This window comes from Pteropus alecto, unplaced genomic scaffold, assembly GCF_000325575.1.
Source record: "Pteropus alecto unplaced genomic scaffold, ASM32557v1 scaffold3, whole genome shotgun sequence".
NCBI lineage: Eukaryota > Metazoa > Chordata > Mammalia > Chiroptera > Pteropodidae > Pteropus > Pteropus alecto.
Window position 1 is genome coordinate 44,641,966 of NW_006442484.1, and position 20,913 is coordinate 44,662,878.

The following is a 20,913-nucleotide window of genomic DNA, read 5'->3' on the forward strand; positions in this document are numbered from 1 at the left end:
TCTCCTAGGAGCACCAGTCGCTGGTGCCAAAAAGATTGGGGACCGCTAGTCTATGTAATGAAAGGGTTAGAATCCCTGTAAGAACATGAGACCTGGGTCAGGCAAATATGATTTTTAATCTTTGCTCTGCTACCTAGTAACCTAAGAATCTTACCTCTCCGAACCTCACTTTCCCATCTTTTAAATGGGGATTGCTGGGGAGGTGGGGGATGAAATGAAATCGTGCAAGGCAAGCTCTCAGCATGGCTTGTAGAGTAAGCAATCAGTAGGCAAGTCTAGAACTGTCTTCCTTGAGGGTGAGCACAGGTCCTGCAGGTGTGAGTGCTGCTCAAACACATGGTGGAGGAGGGACCCAGATGGGGACTGAGCCAAGGCCCTTGCTTTACCCAGAGTCCCTGCATGGGGTAGGAATGGGGCAGCCTTGCTGCATGCAAAGTTCCTTTGTCGGGAGATGGGAGCACGGCAGGAAAGGCAGTAGCATCCCAGGGCCAGGAGGGGCCTTCAAGCTAGGGGAAGGATTAGGGCAGCGGTTTGACAACTGTGGGCTACGCCTCGCATCAGAATCATCTGTGTGCTTTTTGAGACCGCTGTGTCCTGCCTCTCACCGTAGTGAGGCTCCCCAAAGTTGGAGGGTCACTGATCAGCCTGTTTGTTGACCTTTGCCTTCTCATTCCACCCCCACCCCTGGCACTGAACTTTTAAGAACATACACTTTTGAGAATTTATTTTAAAGATCATTTCATTGTTTAAATAACTTTCATCATAGGGAATAAAGCCAGACTTTTCTAAAATAGTCACCTTGCGTGTTAAATTTTGTGCACAGGGATGGAAAAAGTTTTTGTTTTTATAAACAGTGCTATAAGTTGAATTATGTCCTTCCTAAATTCATGTGTCGAAACCTCAACCTCTAGTACCTTAGAATGTGACTGTAATTTGGAGACGTGATTCAGTTAAAATGAGACCATTAAAGTGGGCCCTCATCCAATATGACCGGGCTCCTTACAAGAAGAAGAGACACCAGGGATGTGTGAGCACAAAGAAGAGGCCACGTGAGGACACAGAGAGGAGGTGGCCAACAAGAGAGTCCTCAGGAGAAACCAAACCTGCTGACACCTGGATCTTGGACTTCTAGCCTCCAGAACTGTGAGATAATAAAATTCTGCTCTTTGAGCCACTCAGTCTGGGGTTTTGTTATGGCAGCCCTCACAAACTAACAAACACAGTTTTAACAATATTTGTCTGTCTATTATCCATTATGGAAATTATAAAATAATGGTTTTTGAATAAAATATCCATCGATTGATTTCTTACCCCAAATATCTATGGATTGTCATATATTAAAGATATATATATAAAAAAAAATCAACCTGAACCCTAGGGTATGTGACTGCCAAAGTTTTATTTAATAACTGAATAAATCCTTCAAAAGTTATCAAATTTTAAGTGAAAATCTGTTGAGGTAAGGAGAGGGATCTACTAATAAACCTTTTATAAAGGGATTGGCTCTAAGAGTTGAGAGAATAGAGCAGAATATTTCGTATAAATGACTTTAAACATTTGTTAGTTCTTAAAAAAATTGTTAGTTCTTCTTTGTTGCTACATACACGCATGCACATATACAACGTGATATACATCATTATTTAGAAATCTTGGAATTTCCTCATTCTGTATAAGGAACAGCTGGTTTTGTTGGTTTTACTATAATGCCATTAGATCAAAATCATGGATTAACACTCACATTAGACAGCATCACACACTGATTCTAGGCCAACCAGGGCACCTTGTGGTCCATAGCCATTTGCTAAATATGCAATATTGGTTATAAGGGACATTTGTGAGGAAGACTGAATTGCTCAGCATACTCCCCATCCTATAGCTGACATATTCTCCTCAAATGCATGGCCAACTAGTGGCTCGACCACAGCCCACAGTGCACTCCAGACTTGCCCCAGGAAAGTTATGGTTTCTTCTTCAATAGGCTCATCTAGGAAAGCAGGATTATCTCTGAATGTAAAATGATCTACCTCCTTAGGATCCAAAGAATTGGCTAGTTATTTAAATGAACTGTTTCTTAGTTTCTCATAGCTAACTGTTAATTCATTCTAGATCAAGGCCCACAAAACAGAATGACATGAAGAGTGGCAAGATTTCCGACACTGTCCAATGGAAACACCTGCCAATCCTCAGAGGGCTGCCTCTAATCCTGAGTGGGCATGGGAGGGATGAATCAGCCAAGTTCTATCAGAGACGATAAGAAGCAGGTTTTTCCAGTTATGTTTTATCACCATTTGGGACTATTCAAGAATATAAAGCATTTTCCTAGATAGTCACCCTTAAATACTACCTTACCTAAAATAAATGGAAGGAAAGTAAACTTTCATTCTCATAAAGGTTGAATCAATAGAGGAGTATTTTATTTGCTCTGTGTTGGGGGGCGGGGGCAGCTAAAATAGAAATAATACAACTGGACAGATCCAAAGGTCCAAGTGCTCTCTTGCCCTCGTTACTTTTTATTCTGTACCTTATTTTTATTTATATTCATTTATATTTTACGTTATATATAATATTCTTAAATTATTTTTATGTATGTATTTCTCACATGCTCTTGGCTTCTTGGGTTGAATTCTTTTTTAGATCTTTTTTCTGCTTCCAAAAGTACCATTTATTCATTTTGAAAACAATAGACAACACAAAAATGCACAAAGTTGAAAATAAAACACAGCAGTTATATTTAACCACTGGAGGAAGCATTTGACAATATTAAATTTTAGATGAAAAGGGTTTGGATTAATAACACCCAGAAAATTCTTGTTAACATTTTGACATATACCTTTCTAGCTTATAAATAGACATACGGACACACACACACACACACACACACACACACACACACTTATCTGTACATACATACACATATTGCTTAACCAATAAATACTAACAGAAGAAAATTTATAGTACATATAACTCATAAGTGTTTTAATAACAAAAGGCTCTTCAATCCATATTGAGTTATTGCAACTATAAAAAAAAGATTGCGAAGGCATTCATTATAAAGGCAATGAATCCACTTGAAGTTATATTGTTAAAATAAAGTCACTTAGCAAACTCAAATTGCTGCCAAAATCCTGCTTTTAAAAAGCCCGTAGTTTTGGGATTCCTACTCGATTATTCCTGATTCTATTCTTTAGAGGCTCCTGCATAATGCAAAATTAGTGGGATGTGTTTAAGATCTGAAAACCATTAGAACTAATGAAGATGAAGTTGGCTTTGTTCTTCAACTTCCTGTAAAAATGCTCAACAGGAAAATTGATGCTCACAGCAAACCACAGCCATCCTGTTTCTTTAGCACAATCTTTTCACAGCTGCAGTTGCCTGTAGTTTCTATTTTGTGACACCAGTCACAGTGCAACATGTGTGTGCCCTACCTCTTGCCTTAACCACCCCTACCATATCCTTTAGCCATTTTAGAAAACTTAACATCTTTGCATAAAGTTTGTTTCTATTATTGTTACTCTTCCTCTTCTCAAGTTTAGCTCAGAGGGCTGCAGGCAATGAGGCAATCAATATAAGAGGAAAGAGAGAAAAGGCTGCTTAACCAAAGAGGAAGCAAAAGGTAGAGAACAGAAACGAGTGTTCCTTTAGAATAAGCAAAGCGATAGACTCACCTAGTTAGTTATCATTGTTTTTCTCAATCGGCTCTGAATGTGGAACACATGCTTTCTGGAACCCCTAACTTCTCAGGATGTACTTGCTCCCTTCTTGGATGAACATCATTTAAGACAATAGCTTAAGTTAATTCTGCTTATAGGCTATCTTCTCAAAGGTAAGGGTTTGTGACTCAGCTGTACTTACAGGGTCCTTGGCGATTTTAGAAAGCAAGAGTTTATTTAGATAAAGAGTTGATTAATTCTGGAGGATGGGAAAGGCATTTTTCAGAGAAGACATTTTGAAACATCTATAATATCATTATGATAGTACAACGCCAATTCACGATTTTACTCTGAGTACCTGCTGTGGAAATAAAGGTTGTTATGAATAAAATTATTTCTTAATCTGCTGCCATATATGTTTAATTTAAAAACTAATGTAAATTCATAGACATCAAATCTTTTTAAAAGTGAGAAAATGAAGGTAAGTTCAATTACACACCTACCTGTTATAGTTTAACTGTGAGAAAGGGAAGAGAAACCCTTTTCTACTTTATCCACACAACTGAAAGTATTGATTTTCCTCCTACTACTTCCCATATCTTCCAAGTATTCTTTAAGGCAGGGGTCCTCAACCCCCGGGCCGCGGACTGGTACCAGTCTGTGGCCTGTTAGGAACAGGGCCGCACAGGAAGAGGTGAGTGGCGAGCAAGCGAAGCGTCATCTGTATTTGCAGCCGCTCCCCAGCGCTAGCATCACCACGTCAGCATCACCACCTCAGCTCTACCTCAGATCATTAAGCATTAGATTGTCAGAGGAGCATCGGCCCCTGGTGCCAAAAAGGTTGAGGACCGCTGCTTTAAAGAGCTCAAATCTCAAAGCTAAAGTTTTCCTAAATCCTCAGCCTCACATTTAATTTTACCAGAGGTTTAAGATCTACCCCTGTTCTCTACTACACACACACACACACGCATGCACACACAGCATATATGTCAACACACTTGATATATTTTATTCATTTTATTGTTGAAAGTGGAGCCTTCTTTCATAAGTTACAAGTGTCACCAAATTTACCTCTGAAAAGGTCAAAAGACTCAGAAAGGAAATGTCTTATTTGAGATTGTTTGCTTTAAAATCATTGTTGTGACATTCAAAACAAAGCATTTGTATAATCCCAGATTCCCAGGACTGAAAAAAAGACATCTTAGAGGCAACATCAGTTGCCTCTAAACTGCACTTATAAAAAAGCTCCTGAAATTACAGAGCACTTCCTCCACACTTAGATGTTAGGTGGCCTTGGGCAAATTACTTAGTCTTTCTAAGTCCAGTTCCCACAGCAAAATGTGGAAAATGGTACTTACTCAATAGGGTTATTCAAGAGTTAAATGAGGCAAGTGCTTAATAACTTTAGCCATTTTAAAAAAATAAAATAAGTGAAAGTAAAGAGCCTAACACATAGTAAGTGCTCAATAAATGTTCCTGTCATCCTTCCTATTTAACCATGAGAGAAACCATGAGTTGATTTAAACCTTAGCCCACATGTGAACACCTCTGCAAACCTTTGTATTACAAATGAATGGTGAAAAGAGGTGTGTATAAAATGCATCTTAAATTTTTTAAGAACGTACTAATTAAAGCATTCCTTAGTCTAGGATTTTTTTTCAGTTTTAATTTTCAGGGATGAGGGTTTCAAAACACAGACAGGGGTATTTACGACAGTCAAGGGAAATGCTCTTTCCAACGAGAAGTAAATGTATGACAATTTGGTAAAACAAAAATGAATCGATCTTAAGGCAGAAATGTATCACAATTTAGCATCTGCCATGATGAAGTAACAGTTTGAGCTAAAGCCGACTCTGTATCACAACTTAAACAGCTAGAAACTTCCAAAGGAAATGCCATGTTCATGGAATGTTAAGCAGGCCTTCAAAAGGGCATAAAACTTAAAAGGTCCAGGTAGCATACTTCCTCTTACACTTTAACACAGGTTGGGGAACTTCCAGCTTATAGGCCAGATCTGGAATTTGATTTCATCAATGATCAGGGTGAGATTGCCGCTGGACCCCCCAGGGAATGATTTTCAGCATGGGGAGTTCTCCAAATATTGCAGTTCATCCGTAGTATGTGTAATCCTTAAATATTCAGATATTACAGGAATTGAAAAGCTTTGAACAATGAACCCATGAATTAATTTTTCACAGAGCATTGAAAACTTGATAGTGATTTCAGATAAATCATTTAATCTCTTTGGACTATAAAAGGAAGAATTTTGACTAGTTGATGTTCGCGTTCAGAAGCAACATACCTTTACGAAGCTAACGCATAATACTTAAGACCCACAATCCAAGTGAATAGTAAGGGTATGGTTTCCACATGAATCGACCTCAAAACCTTTTCCAGGCTTCTCCTCTCTCACCATCCTGTCTTATTTTTTCTCTGCCTTTCCACCACCTAGAATCTTCCTACAGCCTTTTCATCACTTTACTGCTTCTCCATTTTTTATTACATACCCTACTTATGCCACTGAATTATTTAAAAGAACTTGTACTTATTGACTAAATTGGCATGTACCCTCTTAATATTTTAAAGCTTTATATTATATTTCTCCACAGAAGAGAAAGGAATATAAGTCATGTTGCTTTTTCATATGTGCTCCAGAGGGGAAAAAAAACTTTTTGATACAGAAAAGTTTCCTTAATCCTGCTCTGTAGATCTATAGATACATGGCTTAAAAATTTAAAACTACAATACTTTTATGCCAAAATATTAATCATATTAAATGCAAATAGTTGTAACTATTTATAACAAATGCTACCAGAATTTTGTGCACTGCACTATTAAGATGTCGAATAGAATGATTCTAAAGAGAAACTGCCTTCTTCCTAAAAAACTCTGCTTAGAAATGGTTTAGTTTGGGATTTGAATTTAAATAACATGTCCACAGCAACAGAATGACAAAAGTTTAGTTCCATAGTGCTTTCCTTTGAATCTTCCAGTGACTCTCTTTACTTGAAACACACTTACTGTTGCTAGCCAAAGCAATGGTTCAAAGGCAACTGTGTGAACAACTGAACTATACACTGAAAGGATATACAGCCCCATTTCAAATGGGGAAAAAAAAAATTCCTATGGATCCAAACTTGTCTAAGGGTCAGGAAAAATTCTACTGATAATCTTGCGTAAAATTTGGCTCAAAACATAATTTATGACTCACCCGTAATCACCATAGTAGTAAAACTGGTATTCTGTGCAATAGGAATAGACCACATGATCTTCTACTGAAAAAAATTAAACTTTATCTCGACATTAAAATGGTCTGTTAAAAGCCATTTAGTTCTTTAGCTGATAAAGGAAATACATTTAGTTTGAATATAATTTTTCTTACCGTTAAAGGATACCGTAGGAAGGCATGACCAGGGACACAGGCAGACAGAGAGCAAGCGAGATACGAGCCCAGAGAGGAAACCATTCCTGAAAAAGGCATCATCTTCTAACGCAAATGCGGGGTCATTTTTGGACAGCCATTTTGGACAAGCTCTGGCCTCTTATTAAATGTGACATACTGAGTCACAGGCAGACGTTCTTCTGTGGTTATTCGCTTCCTGTCTGATTAATTTGTTGTTTGTTCCTTCCTCCTTTGCTGCAGAAGAAGAAACTAGATTGGTTTTACTTAAGAAGCAAGGAAAAAAAAAACCTACACTAAAAAACTTAGTTTCTCCTTCCCACAAGGTGTGACATACCTTTATATGGTACAGTGACAAGAGGAAATGAGGTCCTCCATCCAGTTAACAGTCCAACTTTATTCTAGATACAGCCACAAAAATATTTGTTCACGGAACCTGAGATTCCTTCAGGAAAATTCTATTTGAAAGCATCACTCTCAATATTTACCATACCATTTAGTATTAAAAAAAAAAAAGAGTCAGTCAAGAACTAAAAGCTCTCAACCACACTAATAATAGTAAATTATTCTTCCTCATCTACAGAGCATTCGAGTGAAGAGAGCTGGTCAGGTGCATGAAGGCAAATGAGTTTTGAAATGTGATTTTGGTGCCCAAGTCAGGATAAATGATATATAGCTTAGGTCATATGAAGATCCAGAGCTTTTCATGCCAGAATGTTTTGTTTCTGTCCTCCAAACTTAATGGGGTAACCATAACTCTCCTGGGGGATGTTTGACAAAAAGCACAGAGATAATGAGTGCAGAAAGAGGAAAATCAGATTTTTCATTATGAAAGAACTCTAAGAGGTAGATGGGCCATGGAATATTTGAGGAAAACATTACACCAAAATCCTGAGTATGTGTAAACAATCTGAGCATACTTATAATTTTTTCTTGATCCATCTGAAAGGTTCAGACTTAATGTTTGCAACACAAACCATGTAACTCAGAGAAAATAATATCAGTTGAAAGAATGAAATACTGGCACTTCAGAAACTAACTTTGTTGTAACATATGAACTTTGGGTCCTGATTTTTCTGGGTTGAGAGGAAAAAGGCATGAAGAGACCACAAGTTGCCTAATATTCCCTTACCTGTAAAATGACAGGACTGTAGTTCTCAATTCAGGAGGCTGTTGGAAATGTATGGAGGCATTTTTAGTTGGGGGTGGAGGGTAGTGGATTGGAATGGTTGGGGGAGGGACCCTTAGGATTTACGGGCAGAGACAGAAATTCGAGACTTCCTATGATGCTTGTGACAGTCTCACCCCAAATACTGGAAGTACTCCTATGAGGAATACTGGGAGAGCTGGTATCTAAGGTTCCTTCAAACTTTAAATTCTCTGAGATGTGAGTCTAGGAGAGTTATCATGATGCAAGGCCGTAGCAAAATTTCTGGAGGCAGAGCACTGGAAGATTAGGGACCGAGAACCCTCTACGTTGCCCAGAGCTACTTGAAGCCAAGACTATATCCCTCTTGCCTAACACAGGGTCCGGAGTCCCAGAGACTGCTGAACAAATACACGCGTGCTGGACAGAGGTGGAGGCTTGCAGCTATCGTTTCTTCTCCCCACTACTGACCTCGGGAAAACAGAAAACTTGACCAACTACCAAGTAAATGCCTGAGTGAATCTATGGGGAAGTCTAACTATAGCTGGGTCTAAAAAGAGAACATGGGCAATATGGTGATTTCTCTATGTATTTTCGGAATTATTTTGAAGTTCTCTAAGTAAGGCACACCACACACACACGTACATGCACACGTAGTATACACACAGTTCACGGCTATTCCTAGCCATTAGAGATTGCTCAATTAGAAGGGAGTATGTCACTGAGAAGGATGGAGCCTCCGGGACATATAAGGGAGTAGTTTCCTAAAGTTTGGGTTTATTTCATCTTTAATGAAAACTTGTAAATGCAGTCAACTTTGAACACATTTCTGGGGTGTCTAGCATGCACCATAGGACATAAATCAGATAATGTTCCTCCCTTGCTTAGAACCCTCCAATAGTTTCTCTTTTCACTTAAAAAGTCTACACTTTCTGCCTAGACTCACAATTTCTGGCCCCTCCCTAGTCCTCTGTCCTCATCTCAAGTAACACCCCCTTTGATAATTTATCTTCTAGCCCTTTCTGTTTCTTAAATGCACCAAGCTCATTTGCATCTCAGGGCCTCACACTGTAGCCCATTAACTGGTACACTCATCTCCTGGTTTCTTCTCATTCTTTAGTTGTCAGCAAAAACGTTCTCACTCATGCCCCATCTTTGTTCCTGTTTTCTTTTATGCACAGCACATGTCACCATTTTTTTAATTTATTTGATGGTTTATTTACTTGTGCTTCTCTCCCCATGGGAATTCAAGCTCAATGAGAGCAGGGACCTTCTTTCCTGTTGTCACTCACCTCAGCATCTATCACAGCGTCTGATGTCTGGTAGGTGTTCAATTAATATTGTTTGTTGAATGAAAAAGAAAATCAATATTTCTTAAAAATTCTACCAAAACATAACATTCCCTCAGGAGCTTAAGATTGTTCCCTCTGGCACAGCGAATAAGGAATGCCAAGATGAGACTTGAACCTTCTTCTTGAGAAGGCTTAAGTTAAAGGAAGCTTTTCCAGAGGAAGGATGCCACCCATCCGCAGGTAAGGCCTTTAGCCCACCAAGGGGCTTAGCAGAGTCTTGTGCAGTACAGGTGGCTTGTGTCATTACCAGTGGGGGGAGAAAAATGGTTAAGCACGTTGAAAACAAACAATTCAATTAGAAAGAAAGAAAGGAAATAAAAAGATAAAGGCTATGAGGCAGGAAAAGATGGGGACAAGGCAGAGATGATGTGGTGGTGGGGAGGGAGAGTGCCAACCGTATCGCTGACCCCAGGGGCTTGGAGGCCACCCTCTGCAAAGGATGACACACAGGTGTTGGATGTGAACGTGCTTTCTGCCCTCCCTCCGTGATAAGGTGTTCCCAGATCAGCTTCTTAAAATAAGGAATGCTAAGTCCAGACAAGAGAAGAGAGATCAAAGTCCATAGCATCCTTTAGAGAGATCCAGAGAGACTTAGCGAAATGCTCATGTCACACGGCAGGCAGCAGCAGAGCTGGGGCCAGAAGCCAGTCTCCCACTCCGTGGCCCAGTGTCATAACCTGCTTAAGTCTCATTTTAGTTTCAGAAAAAGAATTTTACTTAATTCTTTTCCAAAAGCATAAGAAGAGGCAGAAGGAAGAGGGGTAGAGAGAAGGCTGTGATGTGGAGGGGAGAAGGTGAGGGTAGCATTTATATTGATTGCTGTTGGGCTGTTATAATCAAAGGCCAAAGATAAGTGCATTGAGAGCTCAAGGTAAATAGAGACGATCACAATTCTAGACTTCAAAGAGAATTTAAATATTCATATCAGCCCCACATAGACCAGTCCAAGCTTAAAGATAAAGTAAAACAATAATCAATAAACTCTTGGCTCAATCAGGCAAAGAATCGTCCATATAAATCCACAGAAATAAGAAATCGAGAGCAAAAGATTAGAAAAGAGCAGCGCATCTTGGAAACACCAGTCTTGGAAAAGCAGTAAAGAATCAATCACAGCCGATGACTCTCCTGTGGTGACCCCAAATCGACAGAGACTGAATCAGGACAACAGCGACATGTATAAAATACGAGCAGTTCTTTAAAAAAATAATTCTGGTTTGTCAAGTTGTGTTTCCATGACTACCTGTTATAGTGTAGTATTTGCCCTGATAGTGGAAAGACGTTTTAGTTTACTGTATTCCCTTCATTCTAACACCTTCTTCAACAGCAGAATGCTCCCCTTATAGCTTTTCGGGGGAGATAAGAAAAAGCACCATTTATTGTAAGGAGAATTCTATTTACATTTATTGTAAGGAGAATTCTATTACTGTAAGAAGAATTCTACTTAAAAATATTAAAATAGGAAAATTATGTGATTTAAAAGAAACAAAGGAAATCCCCTCTTCCCCATAAAATCATCAGTACAGTTACATAGAGCATTGATCATTTAAAAATAATCTCAGAAAGAAACAGAGACATTAAAAACAAGTTTTGTACTATTTTATGCCCTGTTAATATGAATTATTATAATCTTGGGGAAAAATTTGCCATATATTTATGTTTTGGCAGCTCAGCATCCATTCACCCCACCTATAATGATGGCCTTCAGTTTTCGTTTGGGGAATCACCCCTCCCTCATTCTCAGACTGCGTGAGTCCAGAGGCATTCACTCCCTCCCACTCCAGATACAGGAAGAGCAGAGCTGACCTGGGGCTGGCCAATCACAGCCTTGCATTCATTTGGTCCCAGAGACATTTTTGGTAATGGCTTGTGACCTCATCAGAAGCAAGGGAACTTGTGGCCAGAGGCAAGGACTCTTCCTGCAGGATGAGTCTGGAGTTGGATCTGTGACAATGTAGGGGCTGGAATGGCCACACTCATCTTTTGACCACCTGGGGTCTGAAACTGAGACCAACAAAATAAGGAAATGAGGGTGGAGAAGAAGCAGCTACTGATGTTGTTGGTTGAATCCATCTGTACCTGAGGCTAGCCCTATTTCTAGATTTCAGTTTACACTAGGAAATAAATTCTCTATTTTGTTTAAGCTGGTGTGGTCAAGTTTTTTTTTATCACTGGCAATACAAAGACTCTTAAGGGATGTAGGTATCGGTACTAGAAGTAAATGCTGAATGTGACTAACTCTAAAATATGCAATGGCTGATTTAAGGTTGGGTGAAGGCTACTACAGGCTCTTGTGGGCTAGGAAGTTAGCAATCCTTGTTATGTAATGGCAACATTGCTGGCTATGTAGCCACCTATTGAATCCTTGGTCTAAGACTCCACGCCTACTGATAATGTACCATTAAAGGATTCAGAGAAAAAGTTTAGAATGTTGGAGTGTGTTGGTTATTTCTTGCAGCCTTCAGTAAAATCCATGGGAAAGAGATAAACAGGCTAAAACTGGCTGGAGGCAGAGAGAACAAATGTGGCTTTGTTAGTAAAGGCTTTTTTTTCTTCTCTATGATCTGTAACTAAGATGGCTGAAAGTCAAATAATCTGGAGCCTCGTGGGTTGGAAAACCCAAATTCTCTATGTTATGCTAGTGTTTAGATAGACTAGGGTCAGAAGGTAAGAACCAGATCAGGAAATAATTTTGGAACATAGGAGAAGCCCATACCCCATTGTCCCTACAAAGGCATTTTGTTATGTTCTCTCATCTAAGCAAGAGGCCAGTTCCTTTCATTGGGATATAATGGGATCCATCTTAGGAGCAAGGAGTAAACTATCAGTGGATCTACCACTTCAGGCCATTGTTTCGAATTGTGCCTAATCAGAGACCAAGACAGAGACCACTAAATTAGAGAGTGGAGGATGGTACATTTCCTAGGTGACGGAAGTGCCCAGGCCTGGTTCCATATTCAAACATCCTGACTCAACACATTCTTGAGTTCTGGTTACTAGTCCATGGACTTCAGGGATTGGAGAAGCCTACCAAGGTTTTAAGGGCACTGTGCTACAGGATAAAGCCCAGGACCTGTTAAAAACAGTTTATGGTTGCTCAAACCCCAAGGTAATCCCTAGATCCTTGAAGCCAGGAGAACTGGAAGTGGGCTGTGGAACAGGGGCAGCCCTGCTCTTAGATGTGGCTCTGGAAGATAACACATAAAGAAAATTTTCCCAGAGAGCAGAAGCAGGTAAGCTACTGGCTGACAAAAGTTCACATCCACTGCCAGCACAGGTGGACTTTGTTCAGTGGGTTATAAAATATGCTAGAGACTGATGACCAATGCCTCATTCACTTCTCTCCCAAATGGAAATTTAATTGCAAAATTCCTCTGCTGTTCTCCTTCTACCATTGTATATTGGGTGTTAAACTTATAATTTAGCCATTGGACATAAGACACCATGTCTAGTGCTGACTAACGACTGTGGAGAGTCAGGACTTGGTGTGGAATGGGCTCTCTTTGGGAAGAGGGTGAGTGCAATTTATTACGTGGGGGCATTTTTGAAACTGTATTATGGGAAGATAAGTGTGTGTGGCGGGGGGTGTCGGAGAGATAAATTGAGTATACGTACATTGCTTTCGGGCTGTCTAGCATCCATCCCCCTGAATTACAGTAATAGCCTCAGACTTGAGGAGAGAGAGAACCACCAATCTTCTATGCTTTTGCTCTTCTGACTTCACTTGGGCTAATTCTACCCCGATGCCAAGAATAGAAAGGGGCCAGCCCTGGCCATTTTGGGTCTGTGGTTCCCTGGCTGCAGTGATTAGTTCAGAGATGAGCATGTGACTGCTTCGATGAGACTTTTTCTAAGATGCGCGGAGCTGGGACTGGTGGCATTATAGCCACGGTGCAAACATACAGAGGCAGAGAATGAAGCCGATGCAGTAAAAGAGCTTTGAGGGAGTCTGAGGCTTAAGATACAGCAATCAGATGCACTGTGCGGTATTTGGATCCTGATAAAAACTAGAAAATAGGAGGTAACTGGAAATTTGAATATTCATCGGTATTTAATAATATTGATTATTGCTCATTTTCAGGTGTGATAATGTTATTGAGGTATGCTGTCTTTGACAAAGAATCTTTAAATTTTTAGAGATATATACTCAAATGGTTGTAGGTGGAATGATACGATGTCCGGGCTTGCTCCAAAGTAAAGTACAAAAGGGACAATGGGGATGGAGGAGTCTGAATGAAACAAAATTGGCCTGAGATAATCATCCTTGAAGCTGGGTGAGGAGTACATGGCAGTTCATTAGAATGTTCTGACTACTTGTCATGTGTGTTTGAAATGTTTTCATAATAAAAAGTTTTAAAAAATAAAATAAAAATGACGTGATTCACTCCCTTCTTCACCCCCTAGAGGAGATTTGCTCACTCTGTTATACAAGTGCTCAGACCTGGGAGCTGCAGAAGGTCCCTTTGACTTCGCAGAGCAATCTCTGACTCACGGATGACGTGGGACAGAGACCGAGGGCTTCCCTATAATGGTTTAGAACTCAAATAGTTCTTGCCAAAAAAAGCATTAAACTCTCAAAAGGTAAGACCCTCTTAATGGCAACAAAAAAAAGCAAAAATCAAATTCCGAACAACTGAAAAACAAAAGAGAACAACCCTCCTATTAAATTAGAACTGTCTAGCAGAAATATAATCTGAGTCATGGGTGCGGGTCTATATTTTCTACTAGCTACATTAAAAGAGTAAAACATGAAATTATAAGAATATATTTTATTTAACACACTACATATTTCAAAAATATTACCATTACAACATGTACTCACAACAGAAAACTTATTAATCAAGCATTATATGTATATTTTTTCACACGAAGTTTTCAAAACCAGGTGTGTATTTTACTACCACAGACATTTCACGTGCTCAATAGCCAGTAGCATCCTGGACAACCCAACTCTAGATGTTGAGGGCCTGGTGGGAAGGAGTTCCATCTCACCATCCTCTTGCCTGGTGAGATGCCTGCATGACACTTATTGGACAGTGTCGGTCCTGGGAAAGTCTTGGGACTTTCGGGAAATCCCAAGCTCGGGAAGCTCAAAACCGACTCAGGGCTACAGCTTCCGGGCTAAGAAGAGTTTATTCTGCTTGAAGCCATCTCTTAAAATGGAGCATTGACACGGGCATCGACTAGGTATTCTTGGGTTTGTGGCCAGTAGAATTTAAGACCAAAGTCAGCTTCTCTTTCCTGGAAAGCTGATACTACTAGTTTGGGAGATACTGAATGTAATATGTTCAAATTGGGGGCTCAGAAGAGATTCACAGACTGAGAAGCCTCACTGCCTTTCCCACTGTACACCAATAAAATCTAAAGTCCTTGCTGTGACTAGCAAGCCTCCCCAGATGTGACACTTCCTATTTATCCTCTACTTCATGGACCTCTTCTGTCTCTCCCTGCATCACTCCGTCTCAGGGATTTTAAGCCGACACTCTTCTCCTGGTTACTGGCTTGCTCCCCTCATTCCATTCGTTTTCTGCATTATCTGTGCATGGTCTGCTCTTCCCACTTGAGAGGAAACTCCACAAGGGCAGAGAGTTTGTCTTGTTCTCTGCTGTCTTCCCAGCTGCTTAGATCAGTAACTGACATATCACAGGGGCTTTAAAAGTATTTGTAAATGGATTTTAAAAGCTTCCAACTCCAAGTTCAGTTTCGTCCTTCATTTGACCTAGGGTTGTGATTATGCTGCCACCCACTTGGCTCCAGGTAGGGAGGTGCCAGGGTGGAGCAGAGATGTGTGGGATTTGTTCCTCCAGAGAGATCTGGCGAGGCTGTTGCTTCTCCTGATGCACAGTGACACAGGACAGCCACTGAAAAAGGAGAAATGGGAAACTGCCAACACATTTATCAACTCTCTTTCTCAAGCAGGGCTATTTACCAGTGTTAGGGATATGACAGGGTCTCTTAATTTAATTAAGATATAAAAAAATCCCAGTTGGCCAGCAGTATCCAATACCAGTGGCCCCCAGGGGAAAATCCATGTGAAATACAGAGAGAAGTTTCTTACAGTTCAAGGGGGCAAACTGGTGGAAAGCCCCATTTTCACATCCTGCCATGTATATACTTGTGCCCACACACAGAAAGAAGTTACTGGCACATGGATAGGTATGTGTTCCTTTTGGTTGCTAATCATTCTGTATAATGCCTAGGATGGGGTCTTTACAATTATTTCTGGGGTAGGACTATCGCCATATTGTTCCCTATCCAGACTTCTCTCCAGCTTTATGGTTTCTCGATGTCTCCCCCTGGAGGATAGAACAATGTGGACATGGTTCTGGGGTACTCAGAAAACAAGTCTATTCAGCTCTGTGCCTTTGGGCCTAACTCACTCATCTGAACACGGCAGGAGGGGCTCAGTGAACCGAGACTTCCCCTGGGACCCGTGGCTGGTGCAGCCACTATCTGGGCGAGGCAAGCCCAACCACTCTGCATGTGGACAGGAAATGGGGGTATTCGTGGGTGTCACAATACTGGGGTGGGCTTTCTGGGATTCACTGGGGACCAAGGGTGCTAGACAATCTGCAATGCACCAGATTGCTCAATTCAGTAAAGAATTTTCCTGTTGGACATTGATGTAGGAGGAAAAAGTGAATGGTTATCTGAGCCTAGACCTTGTCTCCATTTTACATATAAACTCAAAATAATTATTGCACTGTCGTATTAGTTCCCGAATTTTCCAGGAATGCAGCTGTCACATAAACGAAATACTATGTTTTGCTCAGATTTCTACGAAGAGTTATTCACCCCTTCTGGAACATCATGTGCCCAAAGCCATTGCCACTGCAGGTATTTAAGTCTCTAACTCTTACCCAAGTCAGTCTGAAGTTGCAGCTGTCCCATTCATAGTGAATACAGATGTGGATGCAAACACCTGACTACTTCATTTTGTTTGCTAATGAGTTGTAACCTATATCACTTACAAATTGAAGTTATTTTATAATAAATTACATTCCATTTATTTCTCCTTTTAATTACAGATAAAAATTACATAGATTTTGGAGGAAATTATGTGTGAGATCAGATTATTTCATTGATGAAGGTTCATTGGAATTTGTGAACGAGGCATTAGAAAATATTGTTATTAAAATTGGGCACGGGGTTAGACGAGGCTGAGAGCTCGTCTGCTTCCTGTGCTCAGTGGATGTTCGCATGTCCCTGGGCTCCATTTAACATCATCATCAAAAGTTTGATGGCTCTGCTCATGTAGCTTGGGAAGTGGAAAGAGGAGCCTGTGGGGACCACCACAGCTGCTCACCTACAATCCTGGGAGGGAACTTTGCTCGTACTTTGTTTCCTAGCGGTCACAGATGGTCGAGGTGCTCCTTCTTTCTGTTTCTTAGTAGGCTCTGCTTTTCTCAGTGGCTTGCCCTAAACAGAATTTGTTCTAACAGAATGAACTCCGATTCCCATCTGACTTTGCTACTCCAAGAACTTTCTGCCTCCCATTTGGCTGCTCTGGATTCTCCAAATGACTGAGAAAACAGACAGTTGGAAAAAGCCTCCTAGTCTATGGCCATGCCACCCTAAAAGTGCCCTATCTTGTCTAATCTCGGAAGTTAAGCAGGGTCAGGCCTGGTTAGTACTTGGATGGGAGACCACCTAGGAATACTAGGTGCTGTAGGCACAAAAAAAAGAGAAAGAAAGAAAAGAAAGGAAAGAAAGAAAGAAAGAAAGAAAGAAAGAAAGAAAGAAAGAAAGAAAAAGAAAGAAAGAAAGAAAGAAAGAAAGAAAGAAAGAAAAAAAGAAAGAAAGAAAGAAAAGAAAAAAAGAAAGAAAAGAAAAAAAGAAAGAAAAGAAAAAAAGAAAGAAAGAAAAACCCTCCTAGGTGGTCTTTAATGGTATGGCTACCCTACTGGTCACAGTTAAGACAACAGAAAGTGCTTCCTACTGGACCACATGTACATACATTGTTCCTTCAACTCCAACAGGGGTGCAAGAGCGATAGGATCAGAAAAGGGTGAGATCACAGAGTGATCAGCTTCAGCATTTTGTGTGTGTTTGTTTGTTTTTCCTTAGAATGACTCCTTCCCCTTCTTCACGGAAGATACTTCATTCAATCTTGGACCATTTCATTCTGTTTTAGAACCATTCCAACAGAATGATCAGTTGGTGACTTACACAAAAGCAACTCCATGGCTACATTTAAATATTGACTAGTTTGAGAATAACAAACCACAAAGATTTGAGGTATGAAAATCACATGTGGTTTATTATTTTTTTTTTTGTAGGATGCCCTCAGAAAAATAAATGGACAGTTAAAAAAAACAAAAAAACACGAAATGGTCTCTCCCTGTCTCACCTCTACCACCATTAAAAAAAAAAAAACTGAAAAAAACTAAACAACAATTAGACAGAACCTAACTCGGGTGTTAACCCTTGGCTTTTGGGTGGCAGTTGTTTCCTAGCAAAGCAAATAAGTAGCTGTCTGGAGATCGTGGCTAAGATAAGATAACCTGTTGGCGTAATCTGTCTCCCTTTGTCCAACAGCCCCTCCTGCCCCTGACCACAGCGCCTTTCCTCACCACAGCTGCCTCCTCCTAGTTTAGCTTCTCTAATTCCAGGCCCTGGCAGCGATGCCTTTCCCTGCCTTGACTCGGCCTTACACTCAACCTCTTGGCCCTCTTCTTCAATCCCAAAGAAAAACACACAAAGAAAACTACTTTCTAGAAATAAAAATAGTTTCTCTGATCTTTTTATCTGCTCACTCAATGTATGTCACTGACTACATGGCTAACTAGTGAATAGGGACACTGCTAAGTTCCTGGGCAGGGCAGTCACTCAACTAAGACTTAGTCTGTTATGTGCCAAGTACTGTTTTAGGTGTTGGGGATACTGCAGCGATCAAACAGACAAAATTTTCCACCCTCTCAGAGCTTACATTCATATGAATTGATGATGCTGTTAAAATCAAAAACAAAGACCAACCTTGAAAATTTCCTGAGCAGACAAAATCAGTTTAGTCATACAAACAAAGCTTAGTTTAGCTTATTTTGCAAGACTAACTTGACCTGGGTCATCTCTTGTTTATGGCTCTTGAAATCATAAGCAAAACTTGAACTGTTTCCCAAGGTTGATACAAGGTAACCACTGCCCAATTCCCGATCATTTAAGGAAATTCTAATATAACCAATCACTGTAAAGAATAAACAGTCACTGCTCCCTCATTACATAAGCTGCTTTATAACAATATACCCCGGAGCCTCATTCCATGCTTTGGTTGGAGTGCTCCCAGTTTGCAAACTGTCTCTTCGATGTGCGCACAATAAACTTTTCCTAATTATACCTTCGGCGCACCATTGGTTTTACTTCTGTTATTTCTGAATTTGTGACGACGTGATGGAAGGAACACGAATTTATCCCTATTTTGTACAGTGCTGGTGTTCATTTCGGCCCAGCTCATCTGATCTCACACAAAGGCGCTGCACGAACATCGCCACCAGACGGGTTAATTCGGGCCGCCGCCAGTGTGAACGCACAGCGCTCCCATGTCCTGGAGGGGCAGCCATTTCGACTGGAGAGCTGCTCCGCACTGACATACTGGAGGGTGCGCTAACGGGCCAGCCCGCACAGATCTGTTTGATTCTTAACGCGAGCAAACTGAAACTTCAGTTCCAAGTCTTCGAAGGCGAGGACTTAGAGATGGCAGAGGGAAAGGGGGTTTATCACTCTCTGGTGCGATTCAGCCTCACCTCTGCCCCCTGCCGGAGCCAGCCCTACTAACCCTAATTATGACCTAAAGGGAAGAAGTATTTTGGCTCCTGTGCCAAAATACTTCTTCCCTGTAGGTCATAATTCCCTTCCCCAGGATAATATAAGCTCATCATGATGTAAAGAGGAAATAAAGTTGTAGGCTTTTAGTTTTAAAGAGAGAGGAGTTGTTAATCCAAATGATGTTGAATAAGTGGACTTTCTGTTGAGATAAAAGAAGACATTTGGTTGGAGGGAGACCCATATAGTAGAGACACACTCTGGTGTTAACTTCCTTAAGTTTCTCCCACTTTTTATAGTTAACTTCCTTCACAGAGAATGAATATTTTTTTAATTAAAAAGTCATACATGGAAAAGTTTAGAAAATATAAACAATATAATTTTTCAAATGACCCATTAGTACTCAGAGAAAACTATTTAACATTTTGAAATTTCCTTTGTCTTTTTTCTGTGTGTGTGTATGTAAAATGGGATCACCCTGTATGCAGATAGTTTTAAATCCTTGTTCACACTTCTCCATATTAAATATTCTCCTAACACAATTTTAATAGTTGCATATTTCATGTTCTATTACTTATGTAAATATTTTCATTGTTAGACTTTTAAATTGCACCCAATTTCATTATTACAAATCCTACTATGACTAATTAATATACTTGTATCTAAATGTCTATGGTCACCTCAGATTATTTCCTTGGGATAAATTTAGTAGAGCACAATTACTGGAATAGAAGATGTGAAGTTTTTCTCTTAAAGATCTTGATATGACGGGGGAAACATTTAAATAATTTCTTCAATTAAAAAATAAATTAATTAAAAAAAGATCTTGTTATGTATTGTTTTCTCAAAGTGTTAGTAGCATTCATACTCCCACTTGCACCCATTTCATTTCTTTTCAACATGTGCTGTTATCGCTTTTCAAAATCTTTGCCAATTTGAGACAAAAAATTATATGAGCAGTTTTAATTTTCACTTCTTTGACAATATTTCATATGTTTACTGTCTTCTCCTTTATTAGTATATTTTTCTCCATTGTTATCTGGATTTCTTTTAATCACAGGGTTTTAATCTTATTTCTTTCACTTTTAAACCTAAAGATTACCTAAAAGCTCCATGACTTTTCAAAAGCAAAATAAAATGTTCTAACCAGTGGGGGACTGGGTGGATAGCAGTGACCATTTCTGTGTGTTTATAAAGCAAATTTCACAAATCGAGGACTGCTTCTACTCCCGACAGATGCACATTTACACAAGACTGCCACTGTGGCTGTTTTTGTGCAGCCTATGAGAATTTTCACCATTCTAGAAAATATTTCCATCTCATGTTGGGAGGAAGGAGCAGGACACTCAGGTACACCTTACCACAGTTCTTCCTACCTCAGAGGCAGAAATAGGAATGCTGTGATTTATGTTACACATGTGCAGACACGTGTAAACCTCTAAAGTTTGAGTGCAGAAAGCAACTATATGACCCTGAGTCAGCTTGTTCCATCTTTCACAAGGCCAAAGTTCCCATGAACTGTGCAGTAATTTATTCTGACCTAATGAGTAACCAAGCTTCCTTTATCTTTGCCATCTTTATCAGCCATTATGCAAATATTTTGGAAAA

At 40.0% G+C, this 20,913-nt stretch overlaps 1 protein-coding gene and 1 pseudogene across 1 annotated transcript in view; one reads left to right on the top strand and one right to left on the bottom strand.

Moving 5' to 3' along the window:
• Positions 1–20,913, bottom strand: part of WIPF1 (WAS/WASL interacting protein family member 1) — a 108,825-nt gene that overhangs the window by 27,503 nt on the left and 60,409 nt on the right. Inside the window, exon 2 of the mRNA XM_015596695.2 lies at positions 7,033–7,287. The gene's annotated coding sequence lies outside the window, so the exon portion shown is untranslated. The remainder of the gene's footprint in view (positions 1–7,032; positions 7,288–20,913) is intronic.
• Positions 17,103–17,221, top strand: LOC112470689 (annotated as a pseudogene).